The 20,224-nt window shown below is 42.9% G+C and overlaps 2 long non-coding RNA genes across 6 annotated transcripts in view; one reads left to right on the top strand and one right to left on the bottom strand.

The window, feature by feature from the left end:
* The window catches only part of LOC128345749 (uncharacterized), a 78,814-nt gene that overhangs the window by 41,637 nt on the left and 16,953 nt on the right, over positions 1-20,224 (top strand). Inside the window, exon 4 of one of the 3 annotated variants that reach the window (XR_008316625.1) lies at positions 2,509-2,634. The exons of the other annotated variants lie outside the window; for them this stretch is intronic. This is a non-coding gene — a long non-coding RNA (uncharacterized LOC128345749). Of the gene's footprint in view, positions 1-2,508; positions 2,635-20,224 lie in introns of those variants that run through there. 3 annotated transcript variants of the gene reach the window in all.
* Positions 1-20,224, bottom strand: part of LOC128345747 (uncharacterized) — a 37,009-nt gene that overhangs the window by 10,068 nt on the left and 6,717 nt on the right. The window contains exon 2 of one of the 3 annotated variants that reach the window (XR_008316619.1): positions 10,784-10,878. The exons of 1 other annotated variant lie outside the window; for it this stretch is intronic. This is a non-coding gene — a long non-coding RNA (uncharacterized LOC128345747). Of the gene's footprint in view, positions 1-6,995; positions 7,487-10,783; positions 10,879-20,224 lie in introns of those variants that run through there. One more of the 3 variants, XR_008316621.1, reaches the window with a different exon arrangement.

Here is a 20,224-nt window from a genome sequence, read left to right as displayed (position 1 = left end):
AAATCCTTCTCCTGGGAAATGTTTGGGTCGCCCGTGCAGACTTTCTACCCATAGCCCACATGCTGGGTTGGGCACTGTGGTCTTTTGTTTATGGAGGTTGGGTTGCTACTTAGTTGGCTTATGTCATGAGGTTGCTTGGTTGCTCTCATGCACTGATTGCTACCTTCTGTGCAAGAGTAATATGTGGCAGCACAGTATATAGTGTTCGAGTTAGAGTTTCTAGAGACTCTGGAATGTTTGGTGATGTTACATTAATTTTTGTATTTGCAGCTCTTGTACTGTTTATTCAGAGGGTTGCAAATATGTTGTGCCAATATTAACCTTGACATAGTGCCTGCTGGTATCATTGACCCATAGGATTGGCCTTCCTGGAAAGGTGGTTGTAGTATACACTGCTCTGCCCTGAAAGATCTAATCTGTAGTACTGTATTCAGTTTAGGGAATCCCAAGAAGTATGTCGACTAGGGATGTGCACAAATTGATGTTTTGATTCGATTTGTGCCCAAGATAAATCACCTCTGATTTGTTTTGTATCCACCCCCTCCAGATTCGATTTGTATTTGCTTTGATTCAATTTAGATTTGGATCAATTTGGACCACTTAACAAGGTTCTAGGGGCACCAAATTTGGGTGGTAAGTAGGTCCCCATGGGTGCCACCTATCACCTAAATTTCAAGGCAGTGGGACACTTGTTTGATTTTTAATGTGTTTTTTTTAGTTTTTACAAATTTTGAACATTTCCACCATAGGAAACAGTGGGGATTCAAAGTTGCCATATCCTAACCCTAAAATGGATCCTCAGCATTCTTTTTTTTTTTTTTTTTTTTTAAGCTAAGCTCTAGCCCTTGTAGAAGTGGAGTTATGGAGCAAAATGTGCAGTCATTGTTTTTCAAGGGTTTTGATTCTTTGGTGATTCTATGAGGATTCATTGCACACCTTCATTTCTTCTGCTCATTTTGACTGTCACTGGATAGTGCCAACTGTCAACTGCTATGTGCCGACTACATCCCCACCCCCACTTGCAAGGCATTGGGGTACTCATTTTAATTTTAGGAATATTGAAATGTTTACATTCTTTGGTGTCTAATAACTTTTCCTCACAATGAATCCCTATGAGGATCCATTGCACACCTTGGTTTCTTCTGTTCATTTTGACTATCATTGGGCAGTGCCAACTATCAGCTACCATGTGTCAACTACACCCTCCCCCCCCCAATACATACACACTGGGGTACTCAGTTTATTTTTTAGGTATTTTTGAAGTGTTTAGATTCTTTGGTGTCTTCATTACACACCTTCATTTCTTCTGTTCATTTCGACCCCACTGCTTTGCAGGTGGGGGTGGGGAATTAGTAGCATCCCATGTTCCAACTAGCCCATAAGCCACTGGGTACTCAGTTCATATTTTAGGAATTTTTGAGGTGTTTAGACTCTTTGGTGTGTAATGAATCCTCATAGGGATTCATTATGAGAAAGGTTATTATACACCAAAGAGCCTAAACACTTGAAAAAAAAATCCTAGAATATAAACTGAGTAGTACTCCATTGCCTTGCTGGTGGGAGTGGGGTGTATTTGGCACATGGCAGTTGACAGTTGGCACTGTTCAAAAGACAGGTCAAAATGAATAAAGGAAATGAAGGTGTGTAATGAATTGTCATAGGGATTCATTGAGGGAAAGTTATTATACACCAAAGAATCCAAACACTTGAAAAATAGTGACCACACATTTTGCGCCATAACTCCACTTCTACAAGGGCTAGAGCTTTGCTTTGTTTTTTAAATGAAAGCAGGGAATCTGAGGGAATTAATAGGAGGGATCCGATCTCAAATTGATTAAAATTGAATCAGGCATGATTAGATTTGTACCCAAATCTAGCCAATGGACCACAGGGGTGATTTGTTTTGTCTCCAAATCACCTGAATCAGCTAGATTCGGGTACAAATTGATTTGTACCCGAATCAGTTTGCACATCCCTAATATCAACAAGTTGGGAAGAATTGAAATAAGAGCTATGAGGATGTTTACATGATCTATCATAGGCTGGTTTACACGACAGGTATCTGATCAGATATTCTGGATAGGGGGCTGTCTTAGATGTCAGTCTTGACTTAAGGCAGGGAGTTTAGCTAGCTAACTTGCAATGACTCTTCTAACAGTCTTTATACTTCTTAAGAGATATTATGGTAAGAATCTTCCACCATTTCCCACATATTTTTAAAACATGTGAGGAGTAACAATGCATGTAAAATAAGTTTGTATATAAACCTTAAATAGCTGCTCTCACTTTTCAAATACTCTAAAAATCAGTCTTATTCCTAGTTTTAAAACCTGCTAATAAAGCCTGTTTACTTATCTGCACCTTTGAAAAGGATTAACAGCTCTCATTCCTTTGATTACTTCTAAGGGATTGAGGTTAGGACTGTCAGTTGACCATGTTCATAATTTTCTGGAGATTGTTATTTTATTCTAAAAAATTTCATATTCTGCCCACTTTCCTCACTTTTAGGTGAAATGTTATATATATACGAAGTCTTTATTCTTAATATTATTGGCACTAACACAGCACTGTTGAATCAACTCACCATCAAGATATGTGATGAAGTGTATTCACCACCAAATGTGATGATCTTGCACATGATTTATTTGTTTTTTATTTTATTGTTATGTATACATGAACTGGGAAGCCACAGCTGATCATTGCTTACTAGCAAGTATATGTTATGATCAGGGAGTCAGACTATTAAAAATTTGGATTCAGTTCAGTCGCACAAGCACTTCTTAGCTCTCTTGTTCAGTTGCAGTTCAGAAACAAAATTTAAAAAGTGGTCCAATACCTGGTTGAGACACTGAATCAGTTTTAAACCAGTTCAGACACATTTTATGCAGTATAATAAAACGCTTTTGCTTGTGATGCAGCTCTGTAAAATGAATACAATTCTAGCTATTTACTTGAGAAAAATATTGATTTTAAACTTTATTTTTGAAGTACTGTAAAATGAATACAATTTTAGCTATTTACTTGAGAAAAATACTAGTTTTAAACTTTATTTTTGAAGTTCTGTAAAATGAATACAATTCTAGCTATTTACTTGAGAAAAATATTGGTTTTAAACTTTATTTTTGAAGTTTTGAAACATGTTTTACTCTTTAGATTCTTTTAAGGGGTAGTAAAGGCTCCTCTCTATCCCAGCTATATAAAATACATATAAACAAAAAACAAAATACATATAACAAGGTAAAAGATAGGAAAATATCCTGCTTAGAATGAATAGTAAAATGGAAGCAAGAAGGAAATATATTGACTAGGAATCACAAGAAATTTCCAGTCTCAGTTTTTGAACCCTCCATACTGAGGACTTGTTGCTGGACAAACATCTGTGGATGGACAAGGATCTACTTGAGCACTAGGAGGACTATCCGTCCTAGGAGCTGCTTCCCATTTTATCCTGCTGCTCCTCTTCTTTATGGAAATACAGTTGCACCAAATATAGCTGGAGAAGAGCAGAGCCTTCACCACTCCTCAAAAGAATCTTGTGTTCTGAATGGATTAACACTTTTTGTCTTTAGGATTCAGTTCAACTGTTCTCATTCATGATCAGGCATGGAGCGGGACCGCCGGCGGCCTGTGTGCGGCCGCTGCCGTGGCCCCACTGACCCCGCCCCCGCATCTGACGTCAGACACTGGGGCTAGCCATGCCCCTGTGTCTGACATCAGACGCGGGGGCGTGGTCTGGCTGAACGGAGCCTTGAGGCTCCATTCAGGACCAGTCCGAGAGAGTTGCCGTTCAACTGCTGAAGGAGCTACGTGGCCCCTTCGGCAGTTAAACTAAGGCTGGCGCTGCTTTTGCAGCACAGCCCAGGAGCGGCTCTTCCCTGCAGGAAGAGCCGCTTCTGAGCTGCGCTGCAAAAGCAGCACTAGCCATTTAACTCCTGAAGGTGCTACTTAGGCTGGCTCTGTGTTCGCAGTGTGCAACCAGAAGCAGCTCTTCCCTGCCTTTGCAGGGAAGAGCCATTCCTGGCTGGTGCTGTGAACGCAGCGCCAACCTTTGTTTAGCTCCCGAAGGGGCTGCGCGGCCCCCGCTTCGGAGCTACACTAGCACCCCTGCATCTGACATCAGATGCGGGGGGCGTCTCGGGGCCGCAAGACGCGACCCCTGATTGGTCAGCAGCCCAGGTTCTTTGAACCCATTGGCCCAATGGTGGCTCTGCCCCTGTTCATGATGACCAAGAGATTTTAGATTCATATTTCGTACTCTGAACCGGTTTGGGGGTTTGGTTCAATTTCCTGGTTATGATGCACACTAGGGATGTGCATGGACCTGTTCTGCATTCTATTCTTAGAATGCCAAACAGATTTGGAGCCCCCGTATTCAAACCAGTTCAAACATGGTGGGAGGGGGGTGGCTTTAAGGACAGGGGAAGGTGCACTTACCCCCTGCCATGCTTTCCCCTCCGGTGCTCTGTGTATAAATCGTCCGGTGGGGCAGCAGCACATCTCCTTGCCACCCATTGTTTCACTGACCAGAAGTATCCGGAAGTGCCATGCATGCCCGTGACACGTGCACGGCACTTCCAGTCACTTCCAGTCAGTGAAACAACGGGCAGCAAGGAGGTACACTGCCTCCCCACCGGACTACTTATACACAGAGCACCGAAGGGGGAAGCGTGTCAGGGGTGGTGGTAAGTGCACCCTCCCCCATCCTTAAAGCCACCCCCACCCCACCATCGGCTCGAAGTAGGCCAGTTCCATGCACATCCCTAATGCACACTTGAGCTTTCCAGAAACTTCTACACTGCAAAAATAGTGTGGTGGGATATAGTAATGGGCTTTCCAAAGTGAGGCATTTTTAAATCCTATTGATTTCAATGGGAGTATTATGCACTTAAAAGCCACCTAATGGTGCAGCGGGGAAAAGCTTGACTAACAAGCAGAAGGTTGCCAGTTCAATTCCCCGCTGGTACTGTATTGGGCAGCAGTGATATAGGAAGATGCTGAAAGGCATCATCTTATTCTGCATGGGAGGATGCAATGGTAAACCCCTCCTGTATTCTACCAAAAGAAAACCACAGCGCTCTGTGGGCGCCAGGAGTCGAAATTGACTTGACTGCACACTTTACCTTTATTATGCACTTGTTTAAGTTCTCTTATTCCAATAGTAGGTTTTAATATTATTAATATTAGATAGATTATTTTGAAGCATTTTTTAGGTTGAACAAGCAGGATCAAGGCTTTCTATGTGAACTGACAAAATATTAATAATTATTTTACTGTTTTTATACTCCTTTTCAACAAAAAGTCCACAAAGCATTTGACATAGCAAAAGAAATGGCAAAAAGATTGAGAAAATATTTCCCTGTCCTAAAAGGGCTCACAAGCTAAAATAAAACACAAGGGTGACAGCAAGAACAGTGCCTGAGAGGGATCTATGCTGGACTGAATAGGAATAGTAGATTGTCCTCTCCCCCGCCCGCCGCTAAATATATGAGAGCCAGTACTTTAAAAGGTGTCTGTCTAGTTAGCAGTCAATCCTTTAGCTTCCAGGACTCACTAGCCTGTTGTTAAAATAGTATACAGCTTAGATACATGATAATGCAATGGAATTATGTCTGTGAAGTACTGCAAAGTGCCAGAGACAGGATAATGATCTGTACAGGATATTATGCTGATCCTATCATTGGTCTGATCCGCTATGATAATTCTTGTGTTCTAAACCTTACTTTCCAGTTTAACTTGTAGTCTTTCTGTGACCCACTTCAGTTCCTAAAATAAACCAGACCTCTGCTTTTTTCTATCTTTCCTGAAGTTCTTCAGATTAAAAATGATTTTTTTTTTCATTTTTACTTTTCTCCTTAACTTTTTTCTTTGTTTACTGAAGTAAAGCAAGTTGGGTTTGCTCTATATATTTTTGAGAAGTGTAAACGTCAACAGAACTTTAATCATTACAAAGCATTCAGATTTATATTTATGCATATTTTGACTTAACCATGAAAGCAAACTCAGTTTTCATAATGGATGGGAGGTGGCCTTACTGACATAATAATTTACCCCTGCTAACTTGGCAAAGAGGCACCTTTTTAATGTGGTGATTCTCTTTATTTAGCAGGGGGAGAGTAACTGGCCCTATCCACCCCCAGCACAGTACAGTGACTGTTGCTGGTGTCTATCTTATGTTTCTTTTTAGATTGTGAGCCCTTTGGGGACAGGGATCCATCTTATTTATGTATTTATTATTTCTCTGTGTTAACTGCTTTGGAAACTTTTGTTGAAAAGCATTCATGTTCGTTCCTTGTTCCGTTGTTTTCAGTTATTGTAGAGGGGGGTACCTAGTTTAGTTCAAGGGGCTTTATTTGTTTATGCTACTTTTCTTTGTGAGTCATTTTTCGCTTTCGTTCATGCAGCGAGGCTGCTATTCTTATCTCCAGACTTTCTGTTTGACTCACAGAAGTAGAGCTGAAGGGATTGTAAATCCTGTCGGGTCAGCCAAGTCAACTGATTTATGACCCAAGTCATGCTTGCTACCACAAGACCTGCTCTCCTCTCCTAGCATACTGACCTATCAATGCTGTATCTTCGTCAGTTCACCACTGCCACTGGAATAGTTGCCATCTCTGGACAAACCAGGACACATACCTGCACTAGGCCCAACAATGTATTTGACAATGGTAACACTGTGGTCAGTAGGAGTCTTTCTTTTAGGAAATTGATGCAATAAAGCCTACCCCAGCCCTCAGTCCCATCACCAAAGGCCGGCCCCCAGCGCTGCCCAGCTTTCTAAAGGGCCAGAAGTTTAGAGAGTACATAGACATGCCTCTCCTGCACCCTATCAGACCAACTTGGCCCAGCTGCAAAATGTCTTAGCGATTAAGGCAGGCAAGCAACAAGTAGCAGGCAGATGGGAGGATTGATAAAGTCCCAACCGCAGCCCAAGTCCCTCTCTCAAGCCAGAAGGAGGAAGAGGGAGGGGAGTATCCCAATGGAAATAAAACTCCTACCTCACAAGGTCTCTTTGCATTGCCTTCTGAGCTGCCCCCTCCAGCACTGAGCAGCTTTAGAATGAATGGGCCAGAAGTTTAGAAAGTCCAATAGATGTGCCTCTCACTCACTTATGGGGGTTGTAGTCCAAAAACCTTTGGAGGGCTGAAGTTGAGCAGCTCTGGTCTGAGCTGACTGGCAGTGGCTCTCCAAAGCCTCAAGCCAGGAGTCTTTCCCAGCCCTACCTGGACATGCCAAAATCAAACCTGGGACCTTCTGCATGCAAAGCAGCTGCTCTATTCTGCCCCTGGGCAGCATGACTTGGAATTTTTCATTTTGGGATAGGTGATTATGTAAACAATAGCAGCAATTAAATTATGCACATTATATACTTAACCAGCGTTTTGGGTTTAAATAGCCATGAGGGCCATGGTTTAGGATAGTGACAATGGGGCCTGGGAGTGGGGGTAAATTTTAAAAAAATCTTCTGTCCTGCATGCTGTGGTCACAGCCAAAATTGTCCCCTGGAGAAAAGAAAGAAAGGCAAAGATGCATTTAACATCATGTCTAGTTTGATCCATAGAGAAGAGAATGTAAATCAGGGCTGCACAACTTCAACTCTCTCCGGTTGTTTTTGGATTATTCCCTTAATCCCCAGCCAGAATGGCCAGTAGTCAGGTATGATGGGAGTTGTACTCTGCAGAATCTGCAGAAGGGCTGAAATTGTGCAGGCCTGCTGTAAATTATCCCAAACAGCAAGGAATAGTTTGAACCACCAATGAATTCTGTGTTTGTACGAAGAGGGATTATCAAGCAATCTCAGGCCATCCAGAATAACCTCAGGATCTTGATGTTGTAAACAGCCTTCTTCTGATGTCCACAAGAACTTCACACAAGTAGCATGTCCTAATTGATTCAGTGTTGAGAAAAGCTTTTCAGTACACTTAAATCTTGATTTAAGATTTAAATAGAACTAGCTGGGCCGGGCACAGAGCATCTGCGCTCCCGGCTGACCCACCCACCCATCGCTGCCTTTTTCTTTCTCCCCCCTCCACCTGCCCCTGATGCTTTCTGGCCAGCCAGCCTACTTCCTCTCCCCCCACCCCGGCACCTGCTGCTTTTTGGCCTGCAGAAATGACTAGAGCTTATTTCCCCCTACTCTTCTCCCCCCCCCGCCACTAACTTCTTCCCCACCCCCACCGCCACTTTTTGACTGGTTGGCCGGCCAGAAGCCTGCTTCTTCTCCCACCCCACCCCACCCCAGCTAACCGCTCCCCTGCTTTCTGGCCAGCCAGCCCGCTTCTTCTCCCTCCACCCACTTCTCCCCCCCCCCTTTCTGGCTGGCCGGCCAGCCAGCTCACTTCTTCTCCGCCCCACCGCTGCCGCTTTCTGGTTGGTCAGCCGCTGCCACCATTTTCTTTCCTCCACCTATCCCGTGGCTATCTGGCAGCTCTCCAAACTCTCGTGAGAGCTGTCATGCATGGAATTAGCCACGGATATAGCACTTAGCACTTAGCACTTACATTTATATACCACTCTATAGCCGGAGCTCTCTAAGCAGTTTACAATGATTTAGCATATTGCCCCCAACATTTCTGGGTACTCATTTTACCGACCTCGGAAGGATGGAAGGCTGAGTCAACCTTGAGCCCCTGGTCAGGATCGAACTTGTAACCTTCTGGTTACAGGGCGGCAGTTTTACCACTGCGCCACCAGGGGCTTAAATATATCGATTCTATTCAGTGGCGTAGCGAGGGCTTTGGAGGCCTGTGTTTCCATGGGCAGTTTTTCCACGGTGGCGGCAACAGCAGCTCTGCATTCCCTACCACGTTGGTGGCAACAGTGATAGTGACGGTGCTGATGGTGCACATGTACCCCAGTCAGCTTGGGGTCAGAACCCTGAGCGGCTGGAAAGCAGCAGTGGCCTGTAGGAGTTTAGCACAGCATACCAATGGGGTAGAGTTGCCATGCCCCCCAAAATTCCAGGTTTCACCCAGATTTTAAGCATCTCACCCATTGCTTAGCCCACCTAGATTTGCCTGGATTTCAGCTTTCTTTCTTTTTTTTTTAAAGCTAAGCTGTAGCCCTAGAAGATCTTGAAGCGGAATTATGGAGCAAAACATGCAGTCACTATTCTGCTCAAAATCATTTTCAAGCCAGTTTACATAATATGCAAATTAGGCACCTGGATTTGAAAAGCCAGAATATGGCAACCCTACAGTGGAGACGGACAGTGCAGTGCACTTCAGGGAGAAAGCTGGAAGGAGCACAGGGGCAGGGGACAAGAGCGTAGGGGAGTGCAGCAGCAGGAGTGGCTGGCCAGCAGGGGAGGGGAGGCAGGGTGGAGCCCGTGAGCCAGCACCTGAGCAGGGGTGTAGCTATAATTGAGCGAAAGGGTTCAAAGAACACGGGCCCCCAGCTCCTGAGGGTCCTCCAGATCCACCCCTCCCAATTTTCTGCATTATCTCCCTCACTCTGGGGGGCCGCCAGAGAGAGTGCTGAACACGGGCCCACTCTCCCCTAGCTACGCCACTGCCCCTGAGACAGGGTGAGGCATGTGTCCTCCAGAAGGAAGATGGCATGTGTTCTTGGGACATATCCATCCAGTTATTGCTCCACCCCTATTCTACTGTGGCTACCTCTTGCTGGATCATATCTTCTATAATTACATTTTCCATATTCTTTGAGACCAACGGGCCTACAATTTTCCTAATCCAGCTAGAGCCAATTGTTCCAGTGATAAAAGAGTTGTTATTATTAGCCTTCTATTTTAAGAATCGTGCACAGATTATTTACATTAAACTTGATTTATAGTAAAACTTAGCACCATTCAGTATACCTCTGGTCTAGAACAAAAAAGTAGTTAAAATGTTCTCTGAGATTAGAAATCCGGCTATTGTTATATGCTTAGGGAAATGGGGGTTTGAAGACTGGATACCATCTTGATGACTGCGAAAACATTTTGTCATAGTGCTTTGCTTTGCCTTGCTCCATTGTATGTGGGTTCATGTGAGCCATTCTTTTGGTGTCTGCATCTCCATCCCAATGTCTCAACCCCTCAAAAGTTAAATGAAAATTCCTCCTCACCAGGGATGTTCATCAAGGAACTACCATCTATTTTGCAAAGGTTGAGGAATTCAAGCTTAACTCTTCTCCTTGCATGAAAATTAAGAAAACGCTTTCAAGTACAGAGCAGGGGTGGGGGAGGGAGAAGAGAGAGGGAAAGAAAGGAATTTCAGTCCCTCCACTACCACCACCACCATGCCTCCCTAGAGAATATGCTATTCATGCATATAGCACAAAAGAAGCTGCAAGAAACAAAGGTATTATTCACTCTGCATCACATGCCTTTAGTTGAGGTATCAGATGATTTTGTGAGCAAGCTATGCTGTGATAAAATCGGATGGGTTTTTTATTTAAATTATTTGCACTAATGCTTTCTTATCAACATGCTAGACAGGATGTAATTATCTTGTCCTTTGTTCACAGTACAACAACACAAGTGTATTGTCATTGTGTGTATACAAGTGCATGAACCACATTCCGCCCCTGAAACACTGGTATGAACTGGGCTTGTGACCTCTGCTTTGAAACGGAAATTGATAAGCTTCATGTTTATGGATTAATGGCACTGGCCAGTTAGGCTTGTTCAGGTAGAGGGTGATCTTGTAAGAAGTACAGTCATTCACACAAAAATATGCACTTGTGTACAGCTTTTTCAAAGATTAATATAACATATATCTTACTGGAAATGAAATATACCTGTGTCAATATACAAACATTCTTATGAAATCTACTGTATTTTCACCTGCTAAGACAGCTTAGTTCCTCATGATTTATTGGTGTATTCAAAAAAGCATCCTCACTTCTCACTCTGTCTCATGGGGGAATCCCTGTGTGACTCTAGGTCAAAAAAGATAAGATTCTAAACACATCATTTCTGCTTCTGTTCCCCAACTCCCCTTCTAATTGGTGTGGAGGAACCATAGAATTTGGGACATCTTTGTCATGGACAAAACTTCTTCACAGATTAAAATGCATATTAATCCTTAATTTAAAAATAACTTCCTGCTATTTTGGACAGATTTTCTGAATTACATCGACAAATACAAAGTAACACCAGAACAGAAAAAATTACAATCAGTCTTCAGTTATTATAAACATATGTAACAAGTGACTATACATAGATAATGACATTTATAGCTAGACCAATTTGACAATGGTAATTGCTGTAACTTATTGATATTATCTGCATTGTGTAAAATACAAAATGAAAAGTTGTTTAAAAAAAAAAGATTGGCATCACATTGCCTGGGAAAGGGCCATTTAACCCTTTCCCCCTCACACCACAGTCTTGATTAAAGCACCTCCTCTGAAGCTGCTATAAGTTGTGAAGGGAAACTTTCATTGGTGCCAAGTCACATTTGCAGTAGGTGAGTGAGTGAGTGAATGAATGAATTCTTATGTGATCTATGCTGTTTTACCAGGCTTCTGGAAAAGTCTGATTATGTACTAGATTCAATTTTTTGTGTGGTCTTGCCTCCCATATTGTATGTGAAACTTACGATTACATATTGCTAACAACAACTTATTTCTACATTGAAAGTAACCCAGGACAGAATATTGTTCTCAGTAGAGGTGTATAGCTGGTACAGATGAGATGCCCTCCTTTTGCAATATAGGCATTCTTCCTTTGCCCTATATTCATGGTTTTTCATTTTGAAAGGTGGTCAAATGATTTGCATAGTTTTTATGTTGTGCAGTGTTGAAAGCATTTTCATTTAACCATGTCACTCTGTGTCATTGATGATTCTGTGATAGTGGGATATAAGCCAAGAATGAAACTGCTTCACACATTTGTACTACCTTTCATGCAAACTAGTGAGAAGGTCTGCATATTTAAAGATTTAGCAGCTGAGAAAACCTACTCTAATAGAGCCTGGGAAAGAAGCTTTGTGCCCTGAAGGTCAACTAATTCTGTCTATTTTGGGCCATTGTTGTGGACTTCGAATTCAACCATTGACATCCTAACAATTTTCACCTTCTTTCTAGAAACCTGTGTTAAGGAAATTAAAATTCAAAGCAAGCAAGCAATTGAAATTAATGGATAAACTAAGGCTAGAGTTTGTAAGAATCTATATCATCCATAACCAAAATAATGGTGAACATCATTTTAAATAGTCAGTAAAGCTTTTTGTAGGGCATGTGTGCATCAATGCATAGATTAACACATGTGAGCAAAGGGAAATTATATTGTTTATTTGGGGTCTCTTGTTTGTACAGTAAACTATTCAGAGAATATGGCACACCATGAAGTGGAGATGTCTGATCACTGTCACGCAAGCTGTTAAAGCTTTGTTTACTCAGTGAAAGGTTAACAAGCAAATATATTCACATGTGCTACTGTCTGGCTTAAATTACTACACTACGTTTGATTAAATGACTCCAGGCGGCTTTATTTCATACTATAAACAGATCTTATTATGTAACAGCTTGGGACGAATAGCTAATTGAAACCTTTTTATCTCACATTCATCTAACTTTGCTTTAAAGCCTTATGTAATTATGGAAAAGAAATAAAGTAGAGGATATTGGAATGAATGTAAAATTTTTGTTTTATTTTCAAATTATAAAGCATTATCTTGAATTATTGCCCTCTTACACATATTGGTACGAAAGCACATTAAGTCTCTAGACTTGTTTCCTTCTCTAGTCTTTAGATTGTATGTAATGAATGCTCTCCAGTTCTTGTCCAAACATCCTGGAATTGTAAAACCTAATTTGGTCCTAATTCAGAACAAAACAAAACAAATATAGACTCCCAATATTGTTTGCTATTTGTGTGGGAGTGCACATCCAAATGGGCATTTGAGTGCAGATACTTTAGCTTTACTACATTGCTTTCAAAAAAGCATTCAGTGGAATACCTGAAACGGTAAGAGATATTGTATTGTTTATTTGAGGTCTCTTGCATACAAATATGCATTCTGTTAAAAGCAATACAGCCCATCTGCCCTCAGATTTCAGCAGCACCTTGAGTATACCCTAGGTCTGATTTTATTGGGAGGATAAATTAGACATTAGGAGAACATGTTCCTACTCTCTGAAGCCATGTCCTTCCCTCTGAATGAAATCCTTTAAACTGAGAAGGTGGAAGTCTGTTGGTAGTAATAAGAAGCCAACATAATCTCCTCTCCCCCCGCCGCAAACTATGAAGGTGAATATGTGTAGCTTAATAGAATATATATTGGAGAAGTTGGACTCTGAGAATACAAGGCTAAGATGTGTGTATCCTGCACAACCAATTCCCTCTCTTTCTTTCAGCCCCAGATTGAAAGCAAGCAAGTGGCAGGCCTTCTGTTTAACTATGCTATCTGTGGGCTATGCCTGTTCCCTGCTTCTAGCATGTGTGTAGTACATAGGGTTGCCAACATTTCATTGCCGGAATGAGGGACACAAGTTTGGGTGGGCTGGCTGGGGATGGGGCAGGTGGTGTATGCAGTGGTAATCAAGAGCCTGAGTATCACTGATGTATATTTAATTGGATTATATGCTATTGAATAATGCCAGCATTGTTATTATTTAGAACATATTCAAGTTATACTACTTTTCAACCAAAAACTTCTCAGAAATAAGAAGCTGCTCACCCTGCCACCCAAATGAGGGACAAATGTTGTCCCTATAGGGATTAAGGTTATGATACAATAGTTAAGCACATAGTTAAGCACAGTTAACGATGATTCTTAATGAACTCCTGGTGAACTTTATTGGCTATTAAACAGAATTTAGCCACATTTATAAGATCTAAAGTCATTCTGGTCAGTTAAAAAATAATCAAGATAAAAAGAATCTGTACAACCTGGATGGCAGCTAATAAAAGGGGTTATATGTTTATGCCGTATATCTCAGTAAAATTGACAATAAAGGAGCACATGAGCCGTTGTTTCAATATCTCCCAATTTGCAGAGACAAGTGCATTCTTTGTAGGGGATTTTTCGATATCCCTTCCAGGACTGCGGTTTGCAAGGCATTTCATCGTGCCTGTGTCAAAGCTCTGTGGTATTTTGGCACAGTTATCTCGTTTAGGTATCTGGCAGGGTTGAAACTCAGAACTTGGTTGCCCAAATGGACACCAACAGGAATAGAGCCCTGATCAATTTAACACTCCATATTCTTTGTCTGAGTTTAACCCTGGCGTTTTCATACCCCAGAGTTAGCAGTACAAAAGGGGAGAAACCATAGTGGTGCAGCCCTTCATCCCGCTCTCTTTTCACCTGGAGTGATAGCTATCCTATAACACATGTGGAGCTAGGCCTGCAGGGTGGAAAACCAGCTTCAGACAGAATTCGAAGATCTTAGTCCATGCTCTGGCCTCTACTTGAAGCAGTCCTGCTTCCAGACAAAGGACAGCACTAGGCACACACCGGGGTATATCCTGGTCAACTCTTGATCATTTGATGTGCAATCATTATGCTGCTCAACAAAGCTACTCAAAGCAACAAAAAAATGATTGTACCCTTTCCCAGAGCTTGTACTGACATCACCAAGACCGAATCTTGGAATATGTGGAATATAAAGCACTGCTGAGTGTGTGCAGAGTGCCATTTTCTCCACCTTTTATAACCCTGGCCTGTCCCTAGATACCTAGGATCAAGGAACAAGTTTTCTGCTCTTTTCTAAGGCAGTTGGCACAGCTATTTGACACACTTGGCCTTCAGCACTTTGCTTTTCATTAAATAAGCTCTGCCTCACTCTGTTGACTTTGTTCTTCTGAAGTTCCTGTTGCAAGGAAAAGAGAATTGATAGAGTGGGGGAATAAAGAGTGGGGAATAAGGAGAACCTAATGAAAAATTTGTCACCTTAACTGGTGCAGCGGGAAAATGCTTAACTGACAAGCAGAGGGTTGCCGATTCGAATCCTCACAGGTACTATATTGGGCAGCAGCAATATAGAAAGGTGCTGAAAGGCATCATCTCATACTGTGCAGGAGGAGGCAATGGTACAACTGCTCCTGTATTCTACCAAATAAAACCACAGGGCTCTGTGGGCACCAGGAGTCGAAATCGACTTGACGGCACACTTTACCTTACCTTACAGCATGCAAAAGTCAAAAATAGTGTAAATGTTGATGCTAAGATATTGACAGCTACATTGGCATATAGAGTGTCTGGCCACCAAGGATCAGTTAACATTAGATTGTTGACTGATGTATTAGCTCTGTCCTCGGAGAAGCAAGACCTGGCTGCTATAATTTCTTTAGATGCAGAGAAGGCATTTGACACATTCCATCTGGGATTCTTGATACATGGTTTGATTAAATTGGGATTTTCCCCAAGTTTTTTTACTTCACTTACTATGCTATACATGGCTCCTTATTCACAAGTTATCACCAATGGGCTATTGTTCAATTAGACTAGAACAGGGCACACATTAAGGATGACACACATCAGGAATGTCTTCTATCCCCTTTTAAAAAAAATTGCGGTTAGGAGCCCTGACGTGCTATTATAGCCTCGGATAACATAAAAGGTATTACAGTAGGTGGGATTGAGCACAAGTTGATTTCATATGCAGATGACATTTTATGTTTTATTGATGATAAATCAGAGGTCTCAATTCCTAATCTTATTTCTTTGGTTCAAAAGTTTGGTAATTTATCCAGTTACTCCATACATGGGAGCAAACCAGATTTGATGTCTTTAGGTTCTACAGATTTCCCTTATGAGTATAGGGTTTGTGGTTTTATGTGGTGTCCAGAATCTTTTGTCTGTTTATGAATACGATGAATATTTATATACCGCTTTTCAACAAAAGTTCCCAAAGCGGTTTACATAGATATAAATAAATATAATGTCTCCCTGTCCCCAAAAAGGTCACAATCTATAAAAGAAACATAAGATAGACACCGGCCACAGTCACTGGAGAAATGCTGTGCTGGGGATGGATAGGGCCAGTTTATTTATTTATTTATTTATTTTACATATTTTATACCACCCAAAACTTACGTCTCTGGGTGGTTTACAACAAGATAAAAACAACATTAAAACATTAGTTAAAAACAAAAACAAGAAATTTAAAACACAATTTTTTTTAAACAATATTCTAAAACAACATTAAAAACAATCGAAACAGTATCAGTTAAAAGCCTGAGTGAACAGATGCATCTTTAAAGACTTTTAAAAATATATTCAGAATATGGAGGCTCTTATTTCACTAGGGAGCGCATTCCAAAGCCTCAGGGCAGCAATGGAGAAGGCCTGTCACCGACAAGCCGGTGGCAAATGCAGACGGACCTCTCCTGATGATCTCAATGGGCGGTGGGGTTCATAACGAAGAAGACGTTCTCTTAAATACCCAGGGCCCAAGCTGTTTAGGGCTTTATAGGTTATAACTAACACCTTGTATTTTGCCCAGAAACATATCGGCAGCCAGTGTAACTCCTTCAATGCAAGAATAATATGGTATCTCCTAGATGACCAAGAGACCAGCCTGCCTGCTGCATTCTGAACCAACTGCAGTTTCTAGACTACATACAAGGGCAGCCCCACATAAAGCGCATTACAGTAATCCAGTCTGGAGGTTACCAGCAGATGTACCACTGTGGTGTAGTGGTTAGAGTGCTGGACTAGGACCGGGGAGACCCGAGTTCAAATCCCCATTCAGCCATGAAACTAGATGGGTGACTCTGGGCCAGTCACTTCTCTCTCAGCCTAACCTACTTCACAGGGTTGTTGTGAAAGAGAAACTCAAGTATGTAGTACACCGCTCTGGGCTCCTTGGAGGAAGAGCGGGATATAAATGTAAAAATAATTAAAAAAAAATAATCTATCTCAAGAAAGCTGATAGAAGGCACTTCTGGCCACTGCCTCAACTTGGGACACCAGAGAGAGACTTGGATCCAGAAGCACCCCCAGACTGTGTACCTTTTCCTTATGGGGATGTGTGACCCCATCGAGAATGAGTAGATCAAAATCGTCTCCCGAGTTTTGACCCCGCACAATGAGTACCTCCGTCTTACATGGATTCAGTCTCAGTTTGTTATCCCTCATCCAGCCCATTACAAACTCCAGGCAGGCATTTAGAGAGGTTATGCCCTCTCCCGACATTGCTGACATGGAGAAATAGATTTGGGTGTCATCAGCATACTGATAACACCCTGCATCAAATCTCCTGATGATCTCTCCCAGTGGTTTCATGTAGATGTTAAACAACATCGGAGACAATACGGAACCCTGAGGGACACCATACAAAATTTCAGATTTTGAAGAACAACAGTCTCCAAGGGACACCATCTGTAACCTGCCTGAGAGGTTGGAGCGGAACCAGAGCAGTGCCTCTCACCCCCAGCCCCCTCAGATGCCCCAGAAGGATACTATGGTCGATAGTATCGAAAGCTGCCGAGAGGTCCAAAAGGACCAACAGAGTCACTCTTCCTCTGTCAATTCCCAGTCCCATCAGGCTGACCAAGGCAGTCTCCACCCCATAGCCAGTTTGAAATGGATCTAGATAATCAGTTTCCTCCAAGAATGTCTGGAGCTGGAGGCCACCACCCTCTCAATTACCTTGCCCAGCCACGGAAGGTTAGAGACAGGCCTGTAGTTACTCAGCCCTGAGGGATTCAAGGTAGGCTTCTTCAGGAGCAGTCTAATAATTGCCTCCTTAAGAGTAGGAGGCATCCTACCTTCCCTCAGAGACGCATTTATAATCTCTACCAGGCCTTCTACAACAACTGCCCTGCCAGATAGTATAAGGCATGTCGGGCAAGGGTCAAGAGGACAGGTGGTGGACGGCACCATTCCAATCAGCTTGTCCACATCCTCAGGAGTCACAAACTGGAACTGATCCAACCTAATCACATAAGAGGAGTCTCTGGACATCCCTACATCAGACACTGAAGTAATTGTGGAGACGGAATCTAAGTTGGCCCGAATATGAGAGATTTCCCCCACAAAGAATTCATTAAACACATCACAGCGGGTAATTGATGGTTCCAGATTCCGATTCAAGAGAGGAGGGGCACATACTAGCCCTCTCACATCCCTGAACAACTCTGCTGGACGTGAACTTGTGGATGCAATACGGGCAGAAAAGAATCGCTTCTTTGCTGCACGTATCACCTGAGCATAGATCTTCAAATGAGCTCTGTGTTGCAATCTGTCGGATTCAAGCCAAGTCTTTATCCGCCTGCACTCCAGTAGTCTATCTTGCCGCTTCAGCCCCTTAGTTCTTCTGTATACCAAGGGGCCCATTTTGAAGCAGGTCAGAGAGGACACTTAGGACTGATCATGTCTACTGCCCCGGTGAGTTTGCTGTTCCAATTCTCCACCAGGACATCAACAGGATCACTGGCAGAGCCAACCTTAAATCCCTCCAAGTCTTCTTGAAATCCTGTTGGATCCAATAACCTTCTTGGGTGGACTATCCTAATAGGTCCCTCACCCCTGCGAAGGTGGGTTCTGACTGTGAGTCCAACCTTAACCAGATGGTGATCCATCCATGACAATGGGGAAATCACAGGAGTCCCCACCCACAGAACACCACCCTGATCAGAGTGAAAGACCAAATCAAGTGTGTGACCTGCAATATGCGTCGGTCCCGAGACCACTTGAGATAGGACCATAGTCATCATGGCCGCTATAAACTCCTGAGCCGCCCTGGACAAATTGGTCCCAAAATGAACATTGCAGTCCCCCAGCACCACAAGCCTAGGGGACTCCAGCACCAAACCCAAGACCAAGTCTGTCAGCTCAGTTAGGGAATCTGTTGAGCAGCGGGGTGATCGATACACCAGCAGAAGCCCCAGTCTATCCCTGGTCCCCAAATGTAAGTACACACATTCAATATGGTCTGACACTCTAACAGGGATCCTGGTAAGGGAGATATTATTTTTATAGACCACAGCCACTCCACCTCCCCACCCCCAGTTCCTCACCTGCTCCTCAACAGAGTAGCCTGGAGGGAGAAGCCGGGACCACACTGGGCCCCCAGCTTCCCCCAACTAGGTTTCTGTAATACATACCAGGTCGTGGCGTTCATCCAGAATTAAATCATAGGTGGTTTCTGATTTGTTCTGGACCGACCTGGCATTACAGAGGATCAAGGTGAGGTTCCAAGGGAGTGGGCATTGCTCCCCAAGGTCAAAGAGCTGGCAGGACAGTCAGAAGGGGTAACAGCTATTCGATTTCTATGTCCCCTTGTAACGGCCCGCTGACCTGCCAACGTTACTTCTTCTGTTCTCCACCACCACAGGAATGGCCGCCCCACAGTCAGTGGACATGCCCCCTGTCGCCCCATCTCCAAGTAATCCCAGACACATCATAAAAGATCCTCACCCAGGACAAATTAAAACAGAAGCCCCATTATTAAATGCCCACCACATACAAATACCTGGACCAAGAGACCTGGCCCTTGCCCTCGCCATCCCCCAAAGTGGCTCCCCCAAAGGGGCGACCCCCTTTGGTGTCACCTGTTTGGTGGCAACCCCGCCAGTTGCGGGTCCCCCACCACAGGCAGCATCCCTTATAGGGCAAGAGATTACCTCCCTGGTCATGTGGAAAGCAGGGACTGCTGAGTCACTCCTGGGCCCTGATCCTGCAAAGCAGCCACTGCCAGAGGCCACAATCCCACAGGTCAGGCAGGGAGGTGGCATGTGGTCTCACCCTCTCCCTCTCCTGCAGGCAAGCACTCAACAGCAGCAGCAGACAGCCACCCTGTCTCTCACCCTGGGACTTATCGGCATTTATTTGTTGCTATGGTGGGTTAAAATCAATTATATTTTTTAAAGTATAAAATTTCAGATTTTTAAATTTAGTTAAGTTGTATTGATTGATTGATTAAGTGCCGTCAAGTCGGTATCAATTCTTAGCGACCAACAAAAGTTGTATTAGGTACGCCATAAACATAACCTGACCTAAAAGCTACAAGTACAAGCAAACATATTAAAGTCTACACTTATCTCTCAAAACTAAATCTATAATCCTGTATCAAACACATAATCCTCTATCAAGGTTAAAACCTTTTTATGTAAAAGAATGAAAATGTGACCTTTGAGGTCAAGCATTATAAATATGTTCTGCATCAAACAACATGGAAAAACACTGTTCTGCCCAGTAATTACCAATTTCTTGTTTCTGGACATTCTCAGCACTTTCAAGTATGTGATCTTGCTGCTTAGTGTCCTTATGTAAGTATAGAAACAACCAAACAAATCCTTAATTTCACAATTGATATCATAGGAGAAATTCATTTA

Source organism: Hemicordylus capensis, chromosome 2 (genome assembly GCF_027244095.1).
Source record: "Hemicordylus capensis ecotype Gifberg chromosome 2, rHemCap1.1.pri, whole genome shotgun sequence".
Lineage (NCBI taxonomy): Eukaryota > Metazoa > Chordata > Lepidosauria > Squamata > Cordylidae > Hemicordylus > Hemicordylus capensis.
Note: the sequence above shows the minus strand (reverse complement) of the source record. Positions and strands in the feature narration are given on the sequence as shown.